Source organism: Carcharodon carcharias, chromosome 10 (genome assembly GCF_017639515.1).
Source record: "Carcharodon carcharias isolate sCarCar2 chromosome 10, sCarCar2.pri, whole genome shotgun sequence".
NCBI classification, from domain to species: domain Eukaryota; kingdom Metazoa; phylum Chordata; class Chondrichthyes; order Lamniformes; family Lamnidae; genus Carcharodon; species Carcharodon carcharias.
Genome location: NC_054476.1, coordinates 41,788,987 through 41,815,033, shown reverse-complemented (window position 1 = coordinate 41,815,033; position 26,047 = coordinate 41,788,987). Strand labels below are relative to the sequence as shown.

Below are 26,047 nucleotides of genomic sequence, written 5' to 3'. Positions count from 1 at the left end.
TTCATTTAAAAATGGGTAGTGTTGCCATTAAAATAATGTTGATTGGGAGATCTAGAATTTGACCCCTGAATGGGTCAAAATTACTTTTCAGCTAAATATTAACAAAACCAACCTACTCTTTTCTGACTGACTTAGTACCTCTGGCAATGGCTCTATTTATTTCCTCAACTGTCTCGCAGGTTGCATCTAGGGTACACAAACTAAGGGCAGAACTTTCCGTGCCCGTTGGCGGCGGGTGTTTGGCGGTGTGGGTGGACAATATGGCGAGAAGGCCAAAAATTAGTTTCACAACATCGTAAAACCAGTTTGCAATTGTCCTCTCTGTCTGTCAATGGCGGGCTGCGTTTCCCCCCATCAGGCATCGGGAACTTCATTGTAATATATCTGCATATCATTATAAGCTCAGCTCGCTGGAGTCATCTCCCCTAGCTGGATCATTCGAGCCCGTTGGCATGATTACAAGCCAACATATTTCACAACTGAACATAAGTGACATGCACCAGGTGGGCTGCACTTCGCTCGGGACTTCGAGGTTTGTTTACCTACCTTGCTTCGGGCAGCACTCGTGGTCATCAGCGCTAGGCTTCGCAGATAGCATCACATCACTTTTAGGGGGGCTCACAGCCAGGTTTCTACCTACAAGACCAGCCATAAGGCAGAGTTCTGTCTGGCTGAACTTGTTCTCACACTGAACAATTTCTCCTTCAACTCCTCTCACTTCCACAAAATAAAAGGTGTGGCTATGGGTACCCACATGGGCCCCAGCTATGCCTGTCTCTTTATGGGGTATGTGGAACATTCCTTGTTCCAGTCCTACTCCGGCCCCCTTCCACAACTCTTTCTCCGGTACATCGATGATTACTTCGGTGCTGCTTCGTGCTCTCGTCAGGACTTGGAAAAATTTATTAATTTTGCTTCCAATCTCCACCCCTCCATCATTTTCACGTGGTCCATCTCTGACACTTCTCTTCCCTTCCTTGACCTCACTATCTCAATCTCTGGTGATAGACTGTCCACCAATATCCATTACAAGCCTACCGACTCCCACAGCTACCTTGACTACAGCTCCTCACACCCCGCTTCCTGTAAGGACTCCATCCCATTCTCTCAGTTCCTTCGCCTCTGTCGCATCTGTTCCGATGATGCTACCTTCAAAAACAGTTCCTCTGACATGTCCTCTTTCTTCCTTAACCGAGGTTTTCAACCCACGGTCGTTGACAACCCTGTCCGGCCCATCTCCCGCGCATCCGCCCTCACGCCTTCTCCTCCCTCCCAGAAACATGATAGTGTCCCCCTTGTCCTCACTTATCACCCCACCAGCCTCCACATTCAAAGGATCATCCTCTGCCATTTCCGCCAACTCCAGCATGATGCCACTACCAAACACATCTTCCCTTCACCCCCACTGTCGGCATTCCGTAGGGATCGTTCCCTCCGGGACATCCTGGTCCACTCCTCCATCACCCCCTACTCCCCAACCCCCACCTATGGCACCACCCCACGCCCACGCAAAAGATGTAACACCTGCCCCTTCACTTCCACTCTCCTCACCGTCCAAGGGCCCAAACACTCCTTTCAAGTGAAGCAACATTTCACTTGCATTTCCCCCAACTTAGTCTACTGCATTTGTTGCTCCCAATGCGGTCTCCTCTACATTGGAGAGACCAAACGTAAACTGGGCGACCGCTCTGCAGAACACCTGCGGTCTGTCCGCAAGGATGACCCAAACCTCCCTGTCGCTTGCCATTTCAACACCCCACCCTGCTCTCTTACCCACATGTCTGTCCTTGGCTTGCTGCATTGCTCCAGTGAAGCCCAACGCAAACTGGAGGAACAACACCTCATCTTCCGACTAGGCACTTTGCAGCCTTCCGGACTGAATATTGAATTCAACAACTTTAGGTCTTGACCTCCCCCCTGCATCCCCACCCCCCCCTTTCTGTTTCTTGCCCCTTCCCTTTGTTTTTTTTCCAATAAATTATATAGATTTTTCTTGTTCCCACCTATTTCCATTATTTTTAAATATTTTTAAATCTTTTATGCTCCCCCCACCCCCACTAGAGCCATACCTTGAGTGCCCTACCATCCATTCTTAATTAGCACATTCGTTTAGATAATATCACCAACTTCGACACCTATGTGTTCTTTTGTTCTGCTGTCTGTGACATCTTTTGATGATCTGCTTCTATCACTGCTTTTGCCTACAACCACACCACCCCCTCCACTTCTCTTCCCCCACCCAACCCCACTCCCCCCCCACCACCTTAAACCAGCTTATACTTCACCCCTTCCTGGGATTCGCCTAGTTCTGTCGAAGGGTCATGAGGACTCAAAACGTCAATTCTTTTCTTCTCCGCCGATGCTGCCAGACTTGCTGAGTTTTTCCAGGTAATTCTGTTTTTGTTTTGTATTTCCAGCATCCGCAGTTTTTTGTTTTTTGTTTTTATAAGGCAGAGTTGGCTTCTCAATGGCTGCAGAGCTAGGGCTAGCTTGGAGAAGGCGCAGAAGTGGCCTCAGGCAAGGACAAGGGCTGTACTGGGGAAGAGGGGTATCTCGGGATGTGTGTGGGGCAGGTGGCCTCAAGATGGTAAGGGCTGAGGAGGCAGTCTCCAGAGGAGATGAGACCAGATGGAGATGTGAAGGTGTGTGTGACAGAGTGACTGCTGATGTTCCTTGAGCTGGCAGTGTGAGATGTCAGTGGATGTCTGATGGGCTTGAGTGTGCAAATGTACAGTGATGAGGTGGTTACCATACCCTGGCAGCATGGATGAGTCATTCATCCTCTATCTGCATTGGATGGCCAACCTCTTCTGTGCAGCATTGGCACCGATCACCACTACCACCGTCTCCCAAGCTGGAGTGGTGAGATTGCTGGACCTCCTGCATCCAGAGCGGGGGTAGAGGACATCACGGCGGGCCTCCACGGCACCCAAAAGGTGTTTCAAGGACGCGTCACTGAATCGGGGGGCTGCACTCTTCTTGCCTTTCGGGGCATGTCTTCTTTGCAGCAGTCCTGGGCTGGGAGCATTGAGATGTGTGTGCGTGGCTGCACTTTAAATATGGCACTCAGCATGAGGCAGTGGCGAAATGACGCCTGGCCAGCAAATGAGGGCCTGCCCGTCATCTAAACGGTGTGTTCCCTGGGAATGCATGATTAATGAGGCGGGATTGGGATGATACACAGTGTGAAAAGCTGCCATTGAGGCCGGCAGGTAAAATGTTTTTTTTTCCTGCCCGCTACCACGTTTATTGAAAATCTGGGATGATTCCACCGTAAGCATTCTGTTTAATGCTAAGTTTTTACCTCCTATTTACTTTACTGCCTAGACCATACTCTTCTACCTCCATAAGATATACAATTCTGCCCTGACCTCTCCCCAGCCGCTGCCGAAATCCTAACTCGTGCTTTCACCTCCTCACAAATTGAATTTTTCAATATTTTTTCTGCAGCCTGCCCACTTACTCCATTCAGAAATTTCAGCAAATCCAGAATTCTACAGCCTGCATTCCCTCTTGCAGTAGCCCCACACATCCATTATGCATCCATGCCAGGCTTCACTGGCTCACTGTGCCCCAGCAAATTGACTTCAAGACATTTGTCCACATTTTCAAATTCTTCCATGGCCTCAGTCTATCATATATAGCACCACCTTCTACTGTTCAATCCTTGGATGTACTACTTCTATGTTCCTATTTTAGACTCTGCTCTTTCAGTTACAACAACCCTGTCCTCTGGAATTCGCTCCTAACACCATTTTGCTTGCCATCTCTCTCCTGGTCTTCAAAAGTCTTACAAAAATGTATTTCATCAACAATGCCTGCAGTTTCCCTTATTTAAATTCTTCCTCTTCCTGTTGCAATCTGCCCTTATAAACTGCTCCAAGTCATTAATTTATGTGAGGAGCTCTTGATAAATGTACTGTTTTATTGTTAAACCCTAGAGCATTGTAACAAGACTGGGTGAACACAAATCACTAACAAGGTGACCACAAAGGTTTTATGCTTCATATCAAAGGAAGGTTTAAGCTGTATGTACAGTAGCCATCACATTGGCCTAGCTTTTCATGCAGATTGCTACAGGAATGGGGAAGAATAATCTTTTCTAAGTAACAGGCATTATGGTACACTTCAGATCATGGTAGCATGAGGTAACCATTATCATTTGTGAGAGCTCGACAGGTGGGTCACATGAAAGGTCACCACAATTTGGCTCACAGAACTAGACACAAGGTTTTCATTATTTCCAAGTCAAACAAGAGCAGTGTTTTCAGAAAATAACATTACTCAGTAATAGGTACCAGTAAGATTATAAATTGGGGCTCTCTTCAGCAGAATAGTTCAGACACTCAGCTGAGAAAGCTTTGCAGGTCCTAAATTTAACAACACATAGTTAAAAAGTTCTCCTGATGTTTTAATGTCTTATTTGATATTAAGACCTAAAGGCATGGAAGGATTCCCTGTTCATTCCTCTGTTAGTACTGAGTAGGCTAAGCTCAGTTGTGTAACATTTATAACACTACAATTGGCCTATAGCTACCTGAGCTGGAATGGGAAAATTCAGCCAGGTTTCCTGTTCTTGATTGTTATCCAGTCACTCATGCTGGCAAATATGATGACAGGTGAGGACAAGATCAGGCCTGGCAGTGACGCTGCCATCCCCTCCAGCTCATGATCCATGGATAAATAGTCCAAATGCATGAATAAAAGCAACTTGAAAGGCTGATGCTGATGGTGGAGCTGTACCTCAGCACAACTTCTGCAAAGAAGAAGGGAAAATTTTAAATAAAAGAATTTAGAAAGGCAGGAAGATAAAGTCTGAGAAAGATAAGGAAATGAAAGAGATTAAAATAGATGATGTATGAATGAGTGAATAACCAAGTCAGAAATTCTGGGTGAAATCTAGAGAGTGTGGCACTTGTTCTTCCTGCAGTCAATGTCAGATGAATCACAGAATCACACAGTGCAGAAGAGGCCCTTCGGCCCATCGAGTCTGCACCAACACATGAGAAACACCTGACCTACCTACCTAATCCCATTTATCAGCACTTGGCCCGTAGCCTTGAACATTATGACGTGCCAAGTGCTCATCCAGATATTTTTTAAAGGATGTGAGGCAACCCGCCTCCACCACCCTCCCAGGCAGTGCATTCCAGACCGTCACCACCCTCTGAGTAAAAATGTTTTTCCTCACATTCCCCCTAAACCTCTTGCCCCTCACCTTGAACTTATGTCCCCTTGGGACTGACCCTTCAACTAAGGGGAACAGCTGCTCCCTATCCACCCTGTCCATGCCCCTCATAATTTGCATTTGTATCAGGGAACAGTTCTCTAGTTTTGCTTTGTTTTATACATTGGTAGTCTGTGAGACTCCCTGTTTAAAGTTGATGCCAGAAACTTTCTAGATAAAGCATTAGTCTAAATCCCTTGAAATGTAAAAGTAGGAAAAGTATTCTAAGTGCTGGTCTTGACAGTATAGATATGTTCTGTAAACTTCATGTTTAGCTCACCAATTCCAAGTTGCTGTATGGAAATACTCTCAATGCTATCTCTTATATTTTAGATTACAGGCAGAGTTGAAGGAAATATATAATTGCTGAAGAACTACTGTTGAAATCCATATGTTAGGTATATATTTTCATTTGGGTGCCATCCCTTTGCAGATATGCTTCAGCTCTGTCATTGTTAAGAAATTCACCGAAAAGACATTTTAAAATGTTCAACCTGAATAGAGGTGTCACATACCAAGAACTGAGGTATACACCCACACTGTCACCAAGTTGTGCATCGAAACCTTTGAGATGAACACAGTACAAACCATCACTGAATATTTAATAGATGACTGAACTGTCAGCTTATGTCACCACCCTGATTACAATATCCTAGTCTGCTCCAAAATCACACAGTATTGTCCACTGATGCTGTTTTACCACAAGTAACAGCTTGAGACTGGTACCTCCTCAGTGATGTATAATCAGTAGTACAGAACTTTACAACCAGCTCCACATTGTTCACCAATGAGACAAATAAAATTCTAAGACTGCTTCGTTATATGCATTATCAGCTTAACTTAATAGCATTCAAACTATTAGTTTTGCTTTCAATGTTTTTAAAGCTTATTTTTAAAAAATAGTCTTACTACAACCTATTGCAATGCTAAAGTGGTATGACGCTAGCTTCTCAAGATATCTCACGCTGCTTGTCAAAATGTAATGCACCATCAGTTTGGTAACTACTCCCAGCTTTATTGTTGTGACTTAATGTAGTTTCACACCATCATTCTCCTTCCAAACAAAAATAATATTGTTAATAAAGCTTAACAATGGTTTAGTGATAAGGATAGGCTAACAATAGAAGGAAGTTACAACTAAAATAAAATTCTACGAACTGTTTTATCTAAACTAGGTATTATTTGTGATTTTTTAATGGACACATGCAATTAATACTATAAACGATCGCTTTCCACAGCCCCAAGGCTATCTTCACTGTATTGCATCATCCTATGTTTGAAACTACAGTGTTCTGAGGATCTTTACACATAACTGATGGAACACCCATACTGAAGCTTTGTGCATGCACGATCAACATGAATCTTTTCCAAACAGGTGCAGCACAGCCAGATTTTTCTACTCTCCCTCAACAATGTACTTTAGCTCTTATTTCAGATGCACCACTGAGACAATTTCTTTTCAGGCTCAACATCTTGTAACATCTTTGAATGAGATTGGCAAGTTTGGTGCTAAATCTTGCGCAGTGGGGTCTGCACCACTAGGCTAGGGTTGCCCAATCTTATCTCCTACCCCTGGGAGGATTTTATCCATCAATCGGAGCTGGGTTAAGCCAGGTGCCAGAAGTGTTCTCAGCTTCCATTCCCCACAAAAGTCCTTATTAGCATTGGCCAGCATTTGAGAGACCTTTCACAGGTGGTCTACTGCTGTCATAAATGTTCAACTTCAACTCAGACCAAAATAGTTGGTTATTCAGTCGATTAATGAAAAAGACTCAGACGGAGGAAGTGTTTTGAATGTTATTTTACTTTTACTGGCTGGTTTCCCTGGCTGCTGCCATGACTCACCCCTTTCTATAGTGTGCGCAATTCACACCACAAAGCCAGACACACACCCACTCTATGAGTGTGTAAATGATGTCTTCATGGAGGCAAACATATACAGATGCACTTGAGCATCAGGGCCATTCCCTTTGCTGCTCCCAACTCATTCGCAACTTAGACAGTCAAGAGCCATCACACTGCATTTGTACGCACCTAGGGCAGAATCTAGTTGAAGTATTGGGGATATCGCCTGCCAGCTAGAGAGCCGGCAAGAGACCCACACTGCTTTCTTTTGGGAAGGTCCACCAAACCACACACCAATCAGGCAGTGGCGAGGCCGCTGGCAGGCCTTACCCTGGAATCAAGACCCCAGGGGTGGAAGTCTTGCCTACCAAGAGCTGCTGGCCAATCAGGGGCCAGCAGCTCTTATGTTTAGTAGTGCCACAGAGTCCCAGGATCATGCAGCGACGCAGGGCACAAGAAAATCATGGGGTGGGGAGAAAATCATAGGCTTGGGGGTCGCAGGAAGAGGGTTGCAGGGGGGTCAGCAGCAAAGGCAAGATGTTGGCCACCTAAGGGCCTCAATCAGCAGCAGAGCAAGAAGGTTGACCATGGAACTTCCCACCCAGAACTTAATTCTTCCATACAGGCAGGAAGGGGCGGGGTTCTGATATACAATCTTCCTGCCTAATTACATGCCCTTCCCACCTCCAAGCTCGCCACCAGCGAGAACAGAAGATTCTGTCCATAGGATGCAACAATTTGCTATAAAACCGCTTCCTTTCACTGCAATTCTAATTCAATTAGAAGCCTCTTTACTACCATGCTGATCACACCAACTCAATTATTCTACAACATTTTGGACCGAAGGTGGATTTTATTTCAGCTGTTGCTGCTTTCCATTGTATTTTAGTCATAGAGCTTTAGGCAGGTTAAAAAAGTGCATCCAGAGCATTAAATGAATCAAAATGGAATAGGTGGAATAAATGTTAATTGGCCTTTGCGTATGTTTTAATGTAAATTATCCAACAGTGAAGAAATTAACCTGTTTAACATCAAAAGGCAATCTCAATGTTCAAAGTTGAATACTCAATGGATAAAGTACAGAAGGAGGCCATTCAGCCCGCTCTGTCTGTGCTGGCTCTCTCAAGAGCAAATTATCCTAGACTCATTTCCCCGCCTTTACCCCAAAGCCCTGCAAATGTTTCCTCCTCAGATAAGGATCCAATCATTTTTTGAATGTCCTGATCGAATCTGCCTCCACACTCTCAGGCAGTGCTTTCCAGATTCTAACCCCTTGCTGGGTAAATAAGTTTTTCTTCATGTCGTCATTAGTTAATTTACCAATCATCTTAAATCGATGTTCTCTGTTTCTCAATTCTTCCTCCAATAGGAACAGTTTCTCTCTACTCGGTCCAGACACCATCTCCTCCCAACTTTCTCTTTTCTAAGGAGAATAACCCCAGCTTCTCTAATCTAGCCACATAACTGGAGTCCCTTATCATTGAAACCATTCTTGTAAATCTTTTCTGCATCCTATCCACTGCATTCACATCCTTCCTCAGAATTGGACACAATACGCTAGTGGAGAGCTTCCCAGTATTTTATTCAGGTTCACCATAACTTCCTTGATTTTGTACTCCATGCCTTCATTTATAAAACCCAGGATCATGAATGCCTTTTTAAACACTTTCTCATCCTGCCCTGCCACTTTCAATGATTTGTGCACATGTACTCCTAGGTCTCTCTGTTTCTTTAGAATTATACCCTTTATTTTGTATTGCCTCTCCTCATTCTTCCTATCAAAATGTATCACTTCATACTTCTCTGCACCAAATTTCAACTGCCACCCATTCCACCAGCCTGTCTATGTCCTCTTGAGTCTATCACTATCCTGCTCACAGTTCATAATACTTCCAAGGCTATGTCATCTGCAAATTTTGAAATTGCCCCTTTACACCCAAGTCTAGGTTGTTAATACATATCAAGTAAAGCAGCGGTCCTAGTACCAGCTGCTGGAGAACCTCATTATATATCTTCCTCCAATTCAAAAAGCAACCATTCACCACTACTCTCTATCTATTGTCACTCAAAAAACTTTGAATCCATGTGACCATTAAGGGTTAAAGAGGATAATGCAGTTGATGTAGTATACATGGACTTAAAAGCATTTGATAAAGTGCCACGCAATAGGCTTGCCAGTAAAGTTGAAGCCCATGGAACGAGAAAGATAATTGTCCTTTCTTGTTAGGGCAGAAAGATATTGATCAAGAAAATTCTCCAAACACACTTCTAAAACTCTTCTCCTTTAATTCCCTTTACATTATTACTATAAAAGCCTAGATTAGGGTAATTAAAGTCCTCATTATCACTACTCTATATTCTGCTCCTCTCCGTAGTTTCTATGCAAATTTGCTTTTCTATATTTTTCCAAATAATTGGCGGCCTCGAAATATATTTGGGTAGTGTATAGCAACTCCATCGTTTCCAACCCTAACCAAATAGATTCTGTCCTTGACCCCTCCAGAACATTCCCTCTCTCCAGCACTGAGTTATTTTGCTTAATCAATACTGCCTCCAATCTCCTTCCTCCCCATCCCCTTCTTTCCTGAACACCCTGTATCCAGGAATATTTAATACCCAATCCAGCCCATTTTTTCAGACAATCACATTAGTTAATATTGAAATTGTGCAGTGGGGTGTTAGTGAAGTTGGAGAGGGGGCAAGTGGTGTTAAAATGTAGTTAAGATTTTGCAAATTGAAGAGAAATCAAACATCATTTTAAGTCACAAAGGGATTTAGTTTTCTCTGATAGCACAGTGGTTGGGCAAAATTTTTCGCTAAATGGGGGGGTTGTGCACCCAACCCGCTCAAGCATAAAATGACGTGCAATGATGTTGGGCAAGTGTCCTAACGTCATCGCGCATGCGCAATAGTTCGGTCAGCGGGCGTGCACGGGAGTTGGCAGCGCACCCACCAACCATTAAAAGGCCTATTAAGGCCCTTTAAAACATAATTTAATTTAATTTCTCGCTGCCCGTCCAACATTACAGTTAGCGGGCAGGCGAGAAGACCAAGCGGCCTTTACATTTTTTGACAAACCTCATCCACGGGCTGAATGAGGTTTCATTCTGTTATTGAAAACAAAATTTAAAAATGTCATCCTAATTTCTAACATGTCCCTGCTCATGTGACAGTCACATGAGCAGGGACATGCTTTTGAACATTTTAAAAATCTGTATTTTTAATTTTCACAACTCTTCATCTCCCTGAGGCAGCTTTGTGCATGCGCAAAATTCGCAGTCACCCTCCTTCCCCAACACCGCCCCCCCCACCACACACACACACACACACACACACACACACACACAGAGGCAGCGCTGAGCGCTGAAGCACGCATTTCATGCTGGGCGGGCCTTAATTGGCCCACCAGCATGAATTCGCAGTTTGGCCCTGCTCGCAGGCGGTGGTCGGTTTCCTGACCACTCCCACTGAGCCTGCCCAATGAGGGAAAGATCCTGGCCGTTAAATAGTTCACATCAATTCCCTTGTGCACTATTTTAACACAGCCATTAACCTACTTATTTTTAAATGGGGTGAGGATTGTTCTAAAAAAGCGCACTTTACACACATGTGCAAGGCAGTGCAACAGCAGGTAAAATTAAACCCAAAGGGTAACAGTCTTGAATATTTAAAGGGGAATGAATTGAATAACATAACTAGGCTTGAAATAGCAACTAAATGTGTTTCTAAGGGGAGAGAAAGGATTGAGGGATATGGTAAGATGGCAGATACACAGAGTTGAAATATCAATAAAAAACTGGATGGTAATCATGATAAAAGCAAAAAACTGCGGATGCTGGAAATCCAAAACAAAATTAAAAATACCTGGAAAAACTCAGCAGGTCTGACAGCATCTGCGGAGGGGAACACAGTTAACGTTTCGAGTCCGCACGACTCTTCAACAGAAGGTAATCTTGAGACCACTAGATTTCTCTGTCTTAACAATTTTGATTGGTTCTGGTAATTGGTCAGTGAACACACTGATCAGCAGCTATACTACTACTAGAAAAGTATTTTTAACTTTGAGTGTAGGCTTTGACTGACCTGCAAAAGCTTCAAAAGAAGCAAATTTTACCAGTGAAATAGGCAAACAACTAGTTGCGACTGAATGCATATATGGTGCAATTGCAATCAAGTGAGCAGCACCACAAATCACCAATAATTAGTGCTTTTCATTGCACCCTTCTCTTAAAGAAACCATTTCAAACAACCATATAAGATTGAAAGATGTGGTCAAACATCCTGCAGAGGCCAGCAAAGATCCAATGGGCTGAATGGCCTCCTTCTGTTCTGCCACCACTCTGTAATTCTATGGCCAGAATCGGGCGCGCACCCAACCCAAGCGAGCGTAAAATGATACATGATGATGTCAGGCGAGCATCCCGACGTCATTGCGCACTTGCACGATATTTCAGTAGGTGGGCGTGCATAGGAGTCGGCAGCGCACCTACTGACAATTAAAAGGCCTATTGAGGCCATTAAAGTCATAATCGAAAGAAATTTTTCACTGCCCGTCCAACCTTACAGTAGGCGGGCAGGCGAAAAGGCCAAGTGGCCTTTAGATTTTTAGGAAACCTCATCCATGGGCGGGATGAGGTTTCCAACAGCAATTAAAAATTAAATAAAAATTTAAACATTTCATTAATAACACGCCCCTGCTCATGCGACAGTCACCTGAGGTGACATTTTTTAACAATTTATAATTCCTTATTTTTATTTCTTAAAATCTTCATCTCCCTGAGGCAGCTCTGTACCTCAGGGAACTTATCCTGCGTGCAGTCCCCCACTCACCCTCCTTGCCATGCCACAGGCAGTGCTGAGTGCTACAGTATGCATTTCACGCCTTAATTGGCCCACCAGCGTGAAATCATAGTCCGGCCCCAATCGCGGGTGGCGTTCAGCTTCCCTACCACTCCTACCCACCCGTGCCGAGCCCACCCGATGAGGGCAAAATCCTGGCCTATGAGTCAAAACAAAAAGGGTGGAAAAATATTTGAGCCTGTAGGCACAGTGAGGAGAAGTTTAGGATTCTTTTGAAGATAGGCAGGGAGATGGAGAATGAAAGATGTTGAAACAGAATTTGGAGGGAAGGTGCAAAATGACTGAAAGAGTGTCCACCAACTGAATGAAGGGAGTGGAAGCAAGCAGTAATCCAATGTGAGGACTGCAGGAATGAATGGCTAGAACAAAGCCATGGACAGGTTTAAAATTGAAGACAAATACCTGGAAGTCAATCTATTTGGGCACAGGAAGCCAATGAGTGGGTGCAGGACATTGTAGAGGGAAGAGGACTCCTGGATGTAACCAAAAGGAAAATAAAGAATCTCCCCCGCAGGGCCATCTGTTACTTGTTTCTATGCTGTGCTTTCACAGAGCACTAGCCCTTGTGCTATTAACACATTCTGCTATCTTACCTTTCTGCCGCTCTCAGCACCTTCTTTAGTCTTTAACATCCTTTTGTCTTATGTCCATGACATCTTTGTCAATTTCTCCTGTAGCTCTGAAGAAGAGTCATATGGACTCGAAACATTAGTTGTTTCTCTCTCCACAGATGCTGCCAAATCTGCTGAGTTTTTCCATCATTTTCTGTTTTAGTCATAGAATTATACAGCACAAAAACAGGCCTTTTGGCTCATTGTGTTTGTACTGGCCATCAAGCATCTATTCTAATCCCATTTTCCAGCACTTGGCCTGTAGCCCTGTACGCTATGGCGTTTCAAGTGCTCATCTAAATACTTCTTAAATGTTGTGAGGGTTCCTGCCTCTACCACCCCCTCAGGCAGTGTGTTCCAGGTTCCAACCACCCTCTGGATGAAAAAACTTTTCCTCAAGTCCCCTCTAAACCTTCTGCCCCTTACTTTAAATCTATGCTTCTTGGTAATTGACACCTCCACTAAGGGGAAAAGTTTCTTCCTATTTACCCTATCTATGCCCCTCATAACTTTGTATACCTCCATCAGGTCTCCCCTCAGCCTTCTCTGCTCTAAGGAAAACAAACCTAGCCTATCTCTCTTCATATCTGAAATGCTCCAGCCCAGGCAACATCCTGGAACCTGCACCTCTCCAGTACAATCATATCCTTCCCATAGTGTGGTGACCAGAATTGCTGTGGCCTAACTAGTGTTTTATACAGCTCCAACATAACCTCCCTGCTCTTATATTCTAAGCCTCGGCTAATAAAAGCAGGTATCCTATATGCCTTCTTAACCATCTTATCTACCTGTGCTGCTGCCTTCAGGAATCAATGGACAGGGTCCCTCTGATCCTCTGTACTTCCTAGGGTCCTACCATTCATTGTGTATTCCCTTGCTGTGTTAGTCCTCCCAAAATGCATCACCTCACACTTCTCAGAATTAAATTCCATTTGCCACTGCTCTGGGGTTGTTTTCCTTAGAGCAGAGAAGGCTGAGGGGAGACCTGATGGAGGTATACAAAATTATGAGGGGCATAAATAGGGTAAATAGGTAGAAACTTTTCCCCTTAGTGGAGGTGTCAATTACCAAGAAGCATAGATTTAAGGTAAGGGGCAGAAAGTTTAGAGGGGACTTGAGGAAAAGTTTTTTCATCCAGAGGATGGTTGGAACCTGGAACACACTGCCTGAGGGGGTGGTAGAGGCAGGAACCCTCACAACATTTAAGAAGTATTTAGATGAGCACTTGAAACGCCATAGCGTAGAGGGCTACAGGCCAAGCGCTGGAATATGGGATTAGAATAGCTGCTTGATGGCCAGTACAAACACAATGAGCCAAAAGGCCTGTTTTTGTGCTGTATAATTCTATGACTAAAACAGAAAATGATGGAAAAACTCAGCAGATTTGGCAGCATCTGTGGAGAGAGAAACAACTAATGTTTCGAGTCCATATGACTCTTCTTCAGAGCTACAGGAGAAATTGATAAAGATGTCATGGACATAAGACAAAAGGAGTGTTAATGGCGATGTTAAAGACTAAAGAAGGTGCTGAAAGCGGCAGAAAGGTAAGATAGCAGAATGTGTTAATAGCACAAGGGCTAGTGCCTGTCCTGCACTTTGTTCTGATGAACAAAGCGATCTTGGCGTGTGTGTCCATAGATCTCTGAAGGTGGAGGGGCACGTTAGTGGGGTGGTAAAAAAGGCATATGGGACACTTGCCTTTATCAATCGATAAAAGTACAAATACAAAAGTAGGGAGGTCATGTTGGAGTTGTATAGAACCTTGGTGAGGCCACAGCTGGAGTACTGTGTGCAGTTCTGGTCGCCACATTATAGGAAGGATCTGATTGCACTGGAGGGGGTGCAGAGGATATTCACCAGGATGTTGCCTGGGATGAAACATTTAAGTTATGAAGAAAGGTTGGATAGACTTGGGATGTTTTCATTGGAGCAGAGAAGACTGAGGGGCGACCTGATCGAGGTGTACAAGATTATGAGGGGCATGAACAGGATGGATAGGGAGCAGCTGTTCCCCTTAGTTGATGCGTCAGTCACAAGGGGGCATAAGTTCAAGGTGAGGGGCAGGAGGTTTAGTGGGGATGTGAGGAAAAACCAGAGGGTGGTGATGGTCTGGAATGCACTGCTTGGGAGGGTGGTGGAGGCAGGTTGCCTCACATCCTTTAAAAAGTACCTGGATGAGCACTTGGCACATCACAACATTCAAGGCTATGGGCCAAGTGCTGGCAAATGGGATTAGGTAGGTAGGTCAGGTGTTTCTCACGAGTCGGTGCAGACTCGATGGGCCGAAGGGTCTCTTCTGCACTGTGATTCTGTAATCTAAAAGTTTCCTCATATTTACGACACCACCAATTTTCATGCCGTCTGCGAACTTACTGATCACACCTCCTATATTCACATCTAAATCATTGATGTACACTACAAATAGGGCTTGGCCTAAATAGCCAAGTGGTTATGGTACTGGGTTTGTAACCCCAAGATCAAGAGTTCAAATCTCACAATGGCAAACTATGAAACAATGTAACTTCATCTGAAACAGATGGAAACAAGTTTGTACTCGAAAGAGTTACACTACAAACAGCAAGGATCCTAGCACCGATCCCTACAGTACACCACTCATTACAGGCTTCCAATCACAAAAACAACCTTTGACCAACACCCTCTGCCGCCTGCCACAGATCCAAATTGCCCTGGATCCCACGGGCTCTTACCTTCTTGACCATTCTCCCATGCGGAACCTTGACAAAAGCCTTACAGAAGTCCATATGGACTAAATCAACTGCATGACCCTCATCTACACAACTAGTCACATCCTCGAAAAATTCAATCAAATTTGTTAGACATGATCTCCCCCTGACAAAGCCATGCTGACTATCCCTGATTAATCCTGCATCTCCAAGTGGAGATTAATTGTGTCCCTCAGAATTTTTTCAATAGTTTCCCTACCACTGATGTTAGACTCACTGGCCTGTAATTATCTGGTTTATTCCAACCATCCTTCTTGACTAATGGTACCACATTCACTGTCCTCCAGTCCTCTGGCACCTCTCCTGTGGCCAGAGAGGATTTGAAAATTAGTGTCAGAGCCCCTGCAATCTCCTCCCTTGCCTCACTTAGCAGCCTGAGATACATCTCATCTGGGCCAGGGTATTTATCCACTTTTAAGCCCACTAAAACAGCTAATACCTCCTCTTTTTCAATGCTAATTTGATCAAGTATATCACAGTTCCCCTCCCTGGTTTCTACACCGACATCATCCCTTTCCATAGTGAACACAGATGAAAAGAAATCATTCAAAACCTCACTTACATCCTCCGGCTCCACACACACATTGCCACTTTGGTCCCTAATAGGCCCTACTCTTTCCCTGGTTATTCTCTTGCCCTTAATATATTTATAAAATTGGGATTTTCCTTTATCTTGCCTGCCAGTGTTTTTTCATGCCCTTTCTTCGTGCTCCTAATTACTTTTTTAAGTACCCCCCTACACTTTCTATACTCCTCTAGGGCTTCCACTGTTTTCAGTCCTCTGTCTCTGCCATAAGCCTCCTTTTTTTTACCTCATCCAATCCTCTATATCCCTTGACATCCAGGGTTCCCTGGGCTTGTTGGTCCTACCTTTCACCTTTACGGGAATAAGTTGGCCCTGAACTCCCACTATTTCCTTTTTGAATGACTCCCACTGGTCTGATGTAGACTTTCCTACAAGTAGCTGCTCCCAGTCCACTTTTGCCAGGTCCTGTCTTATCATATTGAGATCGGCCTTCCCCCAATTCAGGACCTGTATTTCCAGTTCATCTTTGTTCTTTTCCATAACTACCTTAAATCTTACAGAGTTATGGTCACTATCCCCGAAATGCTCCTCCACTGACACTTCTACCACTTGCCTGGCTTCATTCCCTAAGATTAGGTCCAGTACCGTCCCTTCTCCTGTGGGACTTTCTACATGCTGACTCAAAAAGCTCTTCTGGATACACTTTAAGAATTCCGCCCCCTCTAAGCCTTTCACACTCAGACTATCCCAATTAATATTGGGGAAGTTGAAATCCCCTTCTATTATTACCCTATTATTTTTACACTTTACTGAGATTTGCCGACATATCTGCTCCTCTATTTCCCCCTGACTGTTTGGAGCCCTTTTTAATTCAGATCTCCAGCATCTGCAGTATTTTGCTTTTATATTAAGGTTAAAGTGAAATCTGGAGCTACCAGTGAGCTGTTTTAACTCCAGTCTCAACACTGGCAGTGGAATTCTAGATAAGCAGATAGCTAAATAACTCACTTAAATCCCAGCTATTATTTCATGGAAGTATGTTTAAACAAATTTTGCGGGGGCAGTAAAATGGTTTAAAGGTGCGTACCTGTCTCTTGTTTCTAACACTTTGCAGTGAGTCTGTTCAATTTCTGTGTCTCTCACAGACATTTTCTTCATATGTGTATAACAGAGTATTTTTATAGGAGGAATGGAATAAAATCTATTTACTTTTAAAATAAGGTGTCATTGTCTAAGGTTGCTGAGGTAAAAATGAACAATACAGCAGAAAAATGATCTTTGCTTTAATAATCTGAGCCAATTTTTAAAATGTTATTCTTTCCCAGGGCATGGGCATCACTGGCTAGGCCAGCATATGTTGCTCATCCCTAACTGCCATTGAGAAGGTGGTGATGAGCTGCCTTCTTGAACCTCTGCAGTCCAAGCAGTGTATGTACACCCACAGAGCTGTTAGGGAGGGAGTTCCAGCATTTTGATCCAGCAACGGTGAAGAAATGGCAATATAGTTCCAAGTCAGGATCGTTTGTGACTTGGAGGGGAACTTGCCAGTGGTCGTGTTCCTATTCATCTGCTGCCCATGTCATTCTAGGAGGTAGAGGTTGCCGGTTTGGAAGGAGCTGTCAAAGAAGCCTTGGTGAAATACAGGTACTTGCTACTTAAATTGATTGAGTGCCTCTGTAGCATGGAGAGTCAAAGAAATCATCCAACTATTTCTTATCACTTTTCATTAACAATAGAAAGTGTGCATTTGTAGACATTGAGTGAAAGCAAAATTTAGTTTAGTGGCTGTTGAATGATGTTGTATGTGTCTGCATGCCCTTGTAATTTAAAGGTGCTCAGCAGAGCAAGGGTTAATGTGGGATTGGAGAATAGCACCATCCATGGTATGATGTATAGAGTCACATGGTAATAGACCGAGAGAACAGGCTAGAAAGAACACTCCGGAAGCAGCCCACCTCATGGCAACAGCATCTTGCGTGACAGTAACACGGGATCTGTAAATACTTAAAGTTTAATAATAAAGGATTCATGTTTAAATATTCAATTCTGCAGGATCTCATCAATGAGCCACCACAGCCGACACAATATTACAACAGCTGCAATGCTTCAAATGACCAAATAGCCTATTAACGATTTAGGCTCAAACATGAATAATAGTTGGACAAGATACTTTCCCTAATGCTGTATTCACACACAAGTGGGCTGGAGTTTTACGCACAGCCAGCGACCCCACCCTAGCTGGTACAAATGTCAGGATGAACCTGCCCCACTTTGCCAGCTCGCCCCATAGCCATTTAATGGTTGGTGGGCCATTAAGTGGCTTGAGATGAGATTGCCACCTCCATTCAATTAAATGGCCTGTAGCGGTGGCTGCTGCTGGGACCGTAAAAGTTTCCAATGGCGATGGTCAAGCAGGAGCAGTATTTCACCAGGGGCAGGCTGGGTAGGCCCCAGCAAGGGGATTTGGAGGGTGTCAAGGTGGACAAACTAGGGGAAGGGAGGTGAAAAGTGGGGATGGGGGGTAGACCATTTTCAGGGACATCCAATGGGCCCAGAGGGCCTGTAAAGGAACTACATCCCCACTTGGCTGACACAATCCTGAGCAAAGAAAGCTTCTAGGCTTCACACTTGGCACTAGCCTCTGCTGGCCATGGGAAAAATCAGGAGGCCCCACTGGCAGGCAGACCTCCTGACATCTCCCAGCTACTCATAAAAATGCATCAGGGGTGGGCAGGTAGGCTCCAGTAACAGGACCCATTTAATGCCACCCCCCCCCCAACCAGTCAACCCATCCTCGGGCGAAACGTAAAATTCAGCCCATGCTTTTTCACCAGAGTTAACTTTACATCAAGCTGGATCAGGAACTCTGGCTGATGTTAACCTTCCTAGCGAGACATATGAAAGCAAATTGTAGGGAAGCTATTACAACAGCCAAATTGAAATCAACTAACTCAATATAGGCTAGATATCAGACTTCCTGGCCCAGCAGCTCAATGCTGCACTGAGCAGAATAGTTACCAATTGACCATTCATTGGAGACGGAGCAGTTTTTCACACACCATGATCATAACATTGTGCAATTCATTTAATTTTTATCCTGCCAAAAGACTCCAAACTCTATTTGATAGGCACAAGGCTATTATAAGTAGGAGTACAAATAAGCAGTCTATTTCATATAACATATTCAAGTAGCTCTCAACATCCATTTTTACTTAAAAGTAATCTTGGAGAGTACATTAGAAATTATTTTGCAAATTTTCATGAATATGCATTTATCATGAGTATAAATAATACATCCTTAAGAGAACAATATTAAATATTTATGAAATCCTTTGGGGAAATCAGTACTTTCACCAAATATTTCAATCCCATGCATGAAGCCAACTCTTCTTTACTCAGGCTGAACAGGGAGACTGCTACTAGGCAATATCATTAACTGCTACAGCATTCATCATTAGCAAACATCCAGCTAATTAGTCCCAAGACTAATGTTACATTTGTCTCCCCGTGAGCTTAGAGACACATGCTGCTGCGGCAGTGTGGGTCTCTGAGCAACTTTGGCACATTGGTACCTTTCTCAAGTAGGTATATCCGCCAAGTGTCGACCAGTGAACATGAGCAGTGAGCGGTCAGCAAGCTGTTGGGCTACACTGGGCTTTGTGATAAGCACAGTTCTATTCTCCTCACCCAATGCCCACACTTTTCAGCAAACATCGTTCAACAATGGTCAGGAATTAGCTGTTTCTTTTGCAATGTTCTCCCTAGTTATCAGCTTCCGCCCCTGTCTCACTCATCTGTTTTCATCTCGTCACTTCATTCCCCTTTTCTTACATCTTTCAGTTGTCCTGAAGCCAAACGCAGCACTCAAATATTACCCCGACTGATATAAGCTGGGGATCAAATCAGGAGGTTTCTGGTCTGTACAACCTGCTACGATGCCAAGCAGCATTTTCTTTAACGAACTAGGCAGCTTGGGGGATCTTGAAATGTTTTAACTTCTTTATGAGATTACCTGTAGCAGGGATACACTACATTATAAAATTCTCAATCCCATTAAAACATCTGCTTATTTCAAGTTCTTATTTTAACCTGATCAGGTTCTGATGTTTTTATGACTTTCTGGCACTACATTAAAACATAGCCCTCCCATTCTTGATTAGCAACATTTTGGCTAAAGATCAACATTTTACAATTTGTGACATTTGTGGGCTGAGATTTACTTGTATAATTGCTTCAACCTGGTTCAAGATGAGAGGGCTTTCTGAAGTCGCTGTCATTCAATGTTTCTGACGTCCTACATAATTCAATACAGAGAGATGATTCAAAAAGGAGAAAATGAAAGATGAAAAGAAACAAAGGGGAGTGAAGAGAAGAGGCAAAACGAGACGAGTGGGAGAAGGGGACAGAAGGTGACAGATAAGACGAATATTGCAAAAACCCCAAAAGTCTTAAAAATAAATTTGGCAATTGCTAGGAGTCTCTATCTTGAATTAATTTTGCCTTAAAATAAAATCCCTATTACAAGCTGCTGGACTGTTTCATGTCAATTTTCCTCTTTAAAAATTGGCCAAACTAATGATCTTTGTGTAAGCACCCTCAATAAGAAGTACAGGTACAGAATTACAATTTAAACAAAATGACGAGCAATAAATCACTGACAGAGAATAAGCCTTATTCATAGCCTTTGACTTTCGACCATATTTAGTGATCTGCAAGGTGAGGGTGGCCGGTAGAATGACTCAAGAAAAGGTTTATCCTGTTACTGTGATTATTCACATTGTCTCATTGCTAAGTGTAGATTTTAACAAACTGTTCCATTTTCCTGAGTGCTCTAACTGCATTGAACGGCAATTTGAAAATTGTATTTTTGCTGTTCTTTTTGTTGCGCACCAGTGTGCTGCTGCTAATAAGGTGTACTGCCAGGGCTTCGGGCAGTCTGAAGTAAATATTTGCGGTCCTTTTTCTGCCTATTTGCGGGATGTAATGATCAACACAGTAGAATTCTAGCTGTATTCATTTAGATCTCCCATTGACAAGGGCACATTTGGGACTTCAATTTACTTATTTAGCTAGTTTCCAAGCAAAAAGCAGCTGCTTAAAAAGGCTGTGCTGTGGCACACATTCCCATTAATGATTCTCTTAATGGACTAGCTCCATGTGTTGCAGCAGCAGAATCTCAGTAGCTCCTTAGCACACAATGATCTGGAGCAATTTTAAGGAAATTCAGGGGGAGAATTTTCCCCACGTCAGGGAGCGGGAGCAGGCATGGGTGGGCGCGGAGCTGATCACCACCCGCGATGGGGTCTGCACCGCTATTTTACCCTGGGCAGGCCAATTAAGGCCCACCCAGCGTAATGCGCAACTCCCATGGATAGCCGGAGTGGGCGGGCATCAGTGGGAATGCAATGGCTGATGGAAACACAGATCACAATGACCAGTAGAAGGGCTCACCAGAGCGCTACTGAAGAGCAGGCCAGGCTGGAGGGTAGGGCAGTGGTGCAGGCCAGGCTGGGAGGGTAGGGCAGTGGGGCAGTGTGCCCCTTGGTTTTCCAATGAGTGCCTAGCTGCCCTCCTGGAGGAGGTGGCAGCACGGCGGGAGGTCCTCGTTCTGAGGGACAGGGGGGCAGCGGCCCCCCCACCTGAACAAACATGCCTGGGAGGATGTGGCATAGATAGTCAGCTCCCATGACGTGGTGTGACGCATGTGGGTCCAGTGCCGCAAGTGATTCAACGACCTCTTGCGCTTGGGAAGGGTGAGTACCATGTTGGCAGAGGTCACTTAATACAGCAGGTAGGCTTTCCCCCCAGGCCTCTCCCCCACAAAACTGAGTGCAGTTACAGCATTGAATCCTTCACAGCATGTGTCCCCCGCTGGTGGACCAGCAGATATTACCCATGCCTCATTCACCCTGAGAGGGTAGCGCTGAGATGGGTTCTGCACTCGCAACATGTGTGACACTGACACCCAGAGTACTGTTTTGGGGGCAGCCTCAAGGATCTGCAGTTAGGCACAGTGCTGGAACTGCGAAGCATGTCAAAGTCAGGGTGCTAACATGCTGGGAGGGGAGCTTCCAGGTGGCGGGGCACCAATCCATCTGCTGCCCTTGGTGTTCCACGTGCTTGTGCCTCCTTGCTTTGCATGGTTAGACCATGTGGTGCCAAATGTAATGGAGTCAGCATGTGGGCAAGGGGGCGTCAGCCCTGGCTTCTGATTGCAGGGGACCAAGCACGTGCTCGGTCGGTGGCTGATGATGTGTCTCTGGAGTTGTCCATGAGGCAGCAGAGGCTGGAAGTGCAGCAGGGTATACGGGAGGATCTGGCGGGGATACATGAGGCTGTGCGTGGCATGGTCTCTATGATGCAGGAGTCCTCGTGGAGCATCACCGATACAATGAGCCTCGTGGCCGAGCGCCATACTTCCTCCATGGAGAGAGTGGCGACTCTTGTGGAGAGGCTCCTCCAGGAGGGTAATCAAGGCTTCGTGGGGTTGCACTTGGACCTGCAAGCCCTCACAGCAGCATTGACCTAGCTGGTCAGTGCCAGTGTGGGAGATGGTTTGGGCACCAAGTATCCCAGCTCGGTGCCCATCCATCAGTGGTGAGCAGGGAGGTCCAAAGTGACCTTACGTCGACGCAGCAGCTGCCTGTCATCTCTGTGGGCTTCTCTCAGGGCACTCTGGATGATAGCAGCAGCTCCTCCACCCCTCTGCCAGTGACCATGGGATCCGATGAAGCTGCGGCAACTGGGGAGATGCCAGCTGTGGAACTGGCCGCTCCCTCCCAGATGGGGCCATCAAAGGTTCCACGGGCTAGAGGATGGCCACCAAGGTCATCAAGGCCAACAGGACAGCACAGTCAGCAGGCTGTCTCAGATGCCAGTGCCCTTGAGGGAGGAGTACCTAGACGTAGATCCGCAAGCGTAAACTTAAGGCACCTTAGGCACACCACGGGTTTCTCACTGGTGGCTTTATGTTGCCCCACTATTAGTTCATGACCACTTGGTGTGATGTGCAACACCGTTGTTATTATTTTTTTCTGAATTTCATTTTGTTAAATCATTAAATTTGATATGTGAGCATGGCTCAGTGTGACTCCTTTCTTCTGCAGGTGGACGGGAACCCATGGTGTTATGAGTGAGTTGTTTGGACATTGAGTTTTATTGACAAGGCCCTTAGTTAATGTTCCTACCCAAGCAGATTTTGCACCAGGTATTGAGTATGGAGCCTGCAGCCCTGGCTTATGTTGGAGGTCCATCTGTATGCTGGCTGAAGGTTCGTTGGATTAAAGCCTCCAGGGTGTCCCTGCCTCCCTGGAGTATGCCCGGATCAGCGTTTACCCCCTCAGCGTTCTCTTGTGTGTGCTCATCCTTGGATTCACTGCAGGACTCATCGTGTGCAGCCAGAGCAACTGCATCTACATCTTCTTTGTCCACTGTGTCATCGCTTTCTAGCGCCAGATTGTGGAGAGTGCAGCATGCAACCACTATCAGCAACACACGATCCAGGGGGGATATTGGAGTGCACCCCCGAGCGGTCCAGGTGTTGGGAACGCATCTTGAGAAGACCGGCGGCTCTCTCCACCACAGCCTTTGTGGTGCCCTGGCTCCTGTTGTACCGCTGTTCAGCCTCTGTTCTTTGGCGGTGGAGGGGCATCATGAGCTACCTTTTGAGAGGATAGCCCTTGTCACCTAGCAGCCATCCATCCTGCCGGGCTGGATCACTGAAGAACCACAGCACCTGGGAGTGTCTCAGGATGTAAGCATTGTGGGAGCTGCCTGGGTACCTTGCATAGACTTGAAGAACCTGCATCTTGTGATCACACACTATCTGCACATTCATGGAGTGGAATCCCTTCTTGTTGACGAAGGCACCGGGCTCACCTGCTGGTGCCTTGATGGCCACATGTGTGTAGTCAATTGCACCCTGGATGCGGGGAAGCCAGCAATTGCTGCAAAGCCTTTGACTCGCTCTGTCTGGCTGGCCTCGTCCCAGGGTTAGTGGATGCAAGTCAATGCATGCCTGAATAGAGTGTCTGTCGCCTGCTTGACACAAGCGTGGACAGCTGACTGGGAGACTCCGCAAAGATCACCCACCGACCCCTGGAAAGAACCGAAGGCATAGAAATTGAGGGCAGCCATGACCTTCAGCGCCACTGGCATGGGGTGTCCACCCACACAGTTGGTTCAGATCTCAGGCCCAATCATCTGACAGATGGAGGTGACCATATCCCTTGAGAGATGGAGCCTCCTTCAACACTGCATCTCAGACATATTGAGGTAGCTGCTTCGCTGCCTGCATACCCTGGCAGCAAGTTAGTGGTGTCTTCTGCTGCCCCTTCGGCCTTGGACTTCCTGTTGGCCCTGCACCCCTTGTGTCTGCATCTCTCCTCCCAAAAGTGGCTCCCCTGGAGGCTGAATGTGGACTCCTGGCCTCCTCCCCCTTCTGGCCCTCACTTCCTCCTCAGAGGAGGTACCTCCAGTGGAGAACACAACTCCCATTCCCAGGAAAAGGGAAGGCTTCCTGAAACCAGCAAGGCCCCAGCAATGATGTTGACTGAGTCCTGACCTGAAGGCTGTATCTCCTGTCCAAGCAGCTGCGAAGAGTTTTGAAGTTTTCCTGTTCACACAGGCAAGTATCAGTAACTTTAACAATTAAACGTCTGATAAATAACACTCACGACCCCACTCATCCCTCTTATCCCGCCCGTGGATGAGGTTTATACAAATGTGGCCTACCTGCCTACCCGTTGCACCCGTACGGTGTCCTGAAGATCGCGTGGGCTCCAAAAAATTCCCAACAATTGCTGCCTCAAGGGCCTTAAGTGGATCATTAATTAATTGCGGGTGTGCATCAGAGAACATCACATACACACCCACCTAAGTATTGCGATGGCATATGGTGATGTCAGGATGCTCGTCTGACGTCACTGCGTGTCATTTTACGCGTCGGCATGCAGGGCCCGCCCCCATCGCCAACAAGAAGATTCTGGCCCAGAGCATTTTCTCTATCAATATTTGGAAATATAACCTTCGATGTGCCACTCCTATTAAGATCAGGCACATGCCTCTTCAAGAACCATCAGCTTGAAGTAACCAGACATTTATAAAAGCTGAACAAAGTGTGCATTCAGGTTTCAGTTCCAATTGGGCACAACAGGTGGTTTAGCAGAAAGCTTTCACTTCCTAACTTGTGAAATACACTCACATTGTGCATTCATAGAAAATATTTCCTGTAGATATGTCCTTAGACTCCCTCAAATGCACAAACTACTGGTATAATTCCCATCGCATTCTTCTAATAAAATCATAAGAAATAGGAGAAGTAGGCCTCAATCTTGTTCTGTCATTCAGTAAGATCATGTCCGATCTGATTGTGGCCTTAACTCCACCTTTCTGCCTGTCGCCCATAACCGTTCTCAATGAAAAAACTGCCTATCTCAGCCTTAAATATATTCAAAGCGTGCACTGTTCTCTGTGCAAGAGAATTCCGAAGACTTTTAGAGAAGAAATTCCTCCTCATCTCCATCTTAAATCTCAACCTTGATTTACAGAGCTACCCCACCTCTTTTTCTTCCTGTCCTTCTGAAATGTCAAATACCCTGGAATATTTGGGTTCCAGTCATGGTCACTTTGCAAACATATCCCTATAACGACTATATCATACACAGCTATTTTTATTTGTGCTATCAATTCATCCATCTTGTTATGAATGTGGTGTGTATTCTAGCCTTTTAACATTTTTCCCTACCCTGACCTTATTTGCTGGTGCATTCTTATGTTTGTACATTCTGTCCCTTTCTGTCACACTCCGGTTATCATTATCTACATCTATACCCTGCACTACTGCCTTGTCTTTTCTCTTTAACTTTCCAAATCTCCCCTCATCTAAATCCTCCCCCCTACTATTTAGTTTGAAGCTCTCTCTATAGCTCTAGTTATATGATTCGCCAGTACACTGGACCCAGCAGGGTTCAGGTGAAGACCGTCCCAACTGTACAGCTCCCACTTTCCCCAGTACTGGTGCCAGTGCCCATGAATTGAAACCCATTTCTCCCATACCAATCTTTGAGCCACATATTCAACTCTCCGATCTTATTTATCTTATGTCAATTTGCTCATGGCTCAGGTAGTAATGAGAGATTATTACCTTTGTGGTTCTGCGCTCAGATAGTAACGAGAGATTATTACCTTTGTGGTTCTGCTATTTAATTAAGTTCCTAACTGCTCATACTTCCTC

General features: G+C 45.1%; 1 protein-coding gene across 6 annotated transcripts in view; it reads right to left on the bottom strand.

Moving 5' to 3' along the window:
- sox6 (SRY-box transcription factor 6) overlaps positions 1-26,047 on the bottom strand; it is a 724,678-nt gene that overhangs the window by 642,862 nt on the left and 55,769 nt on the right. The window lies entirely within an intron of this gene.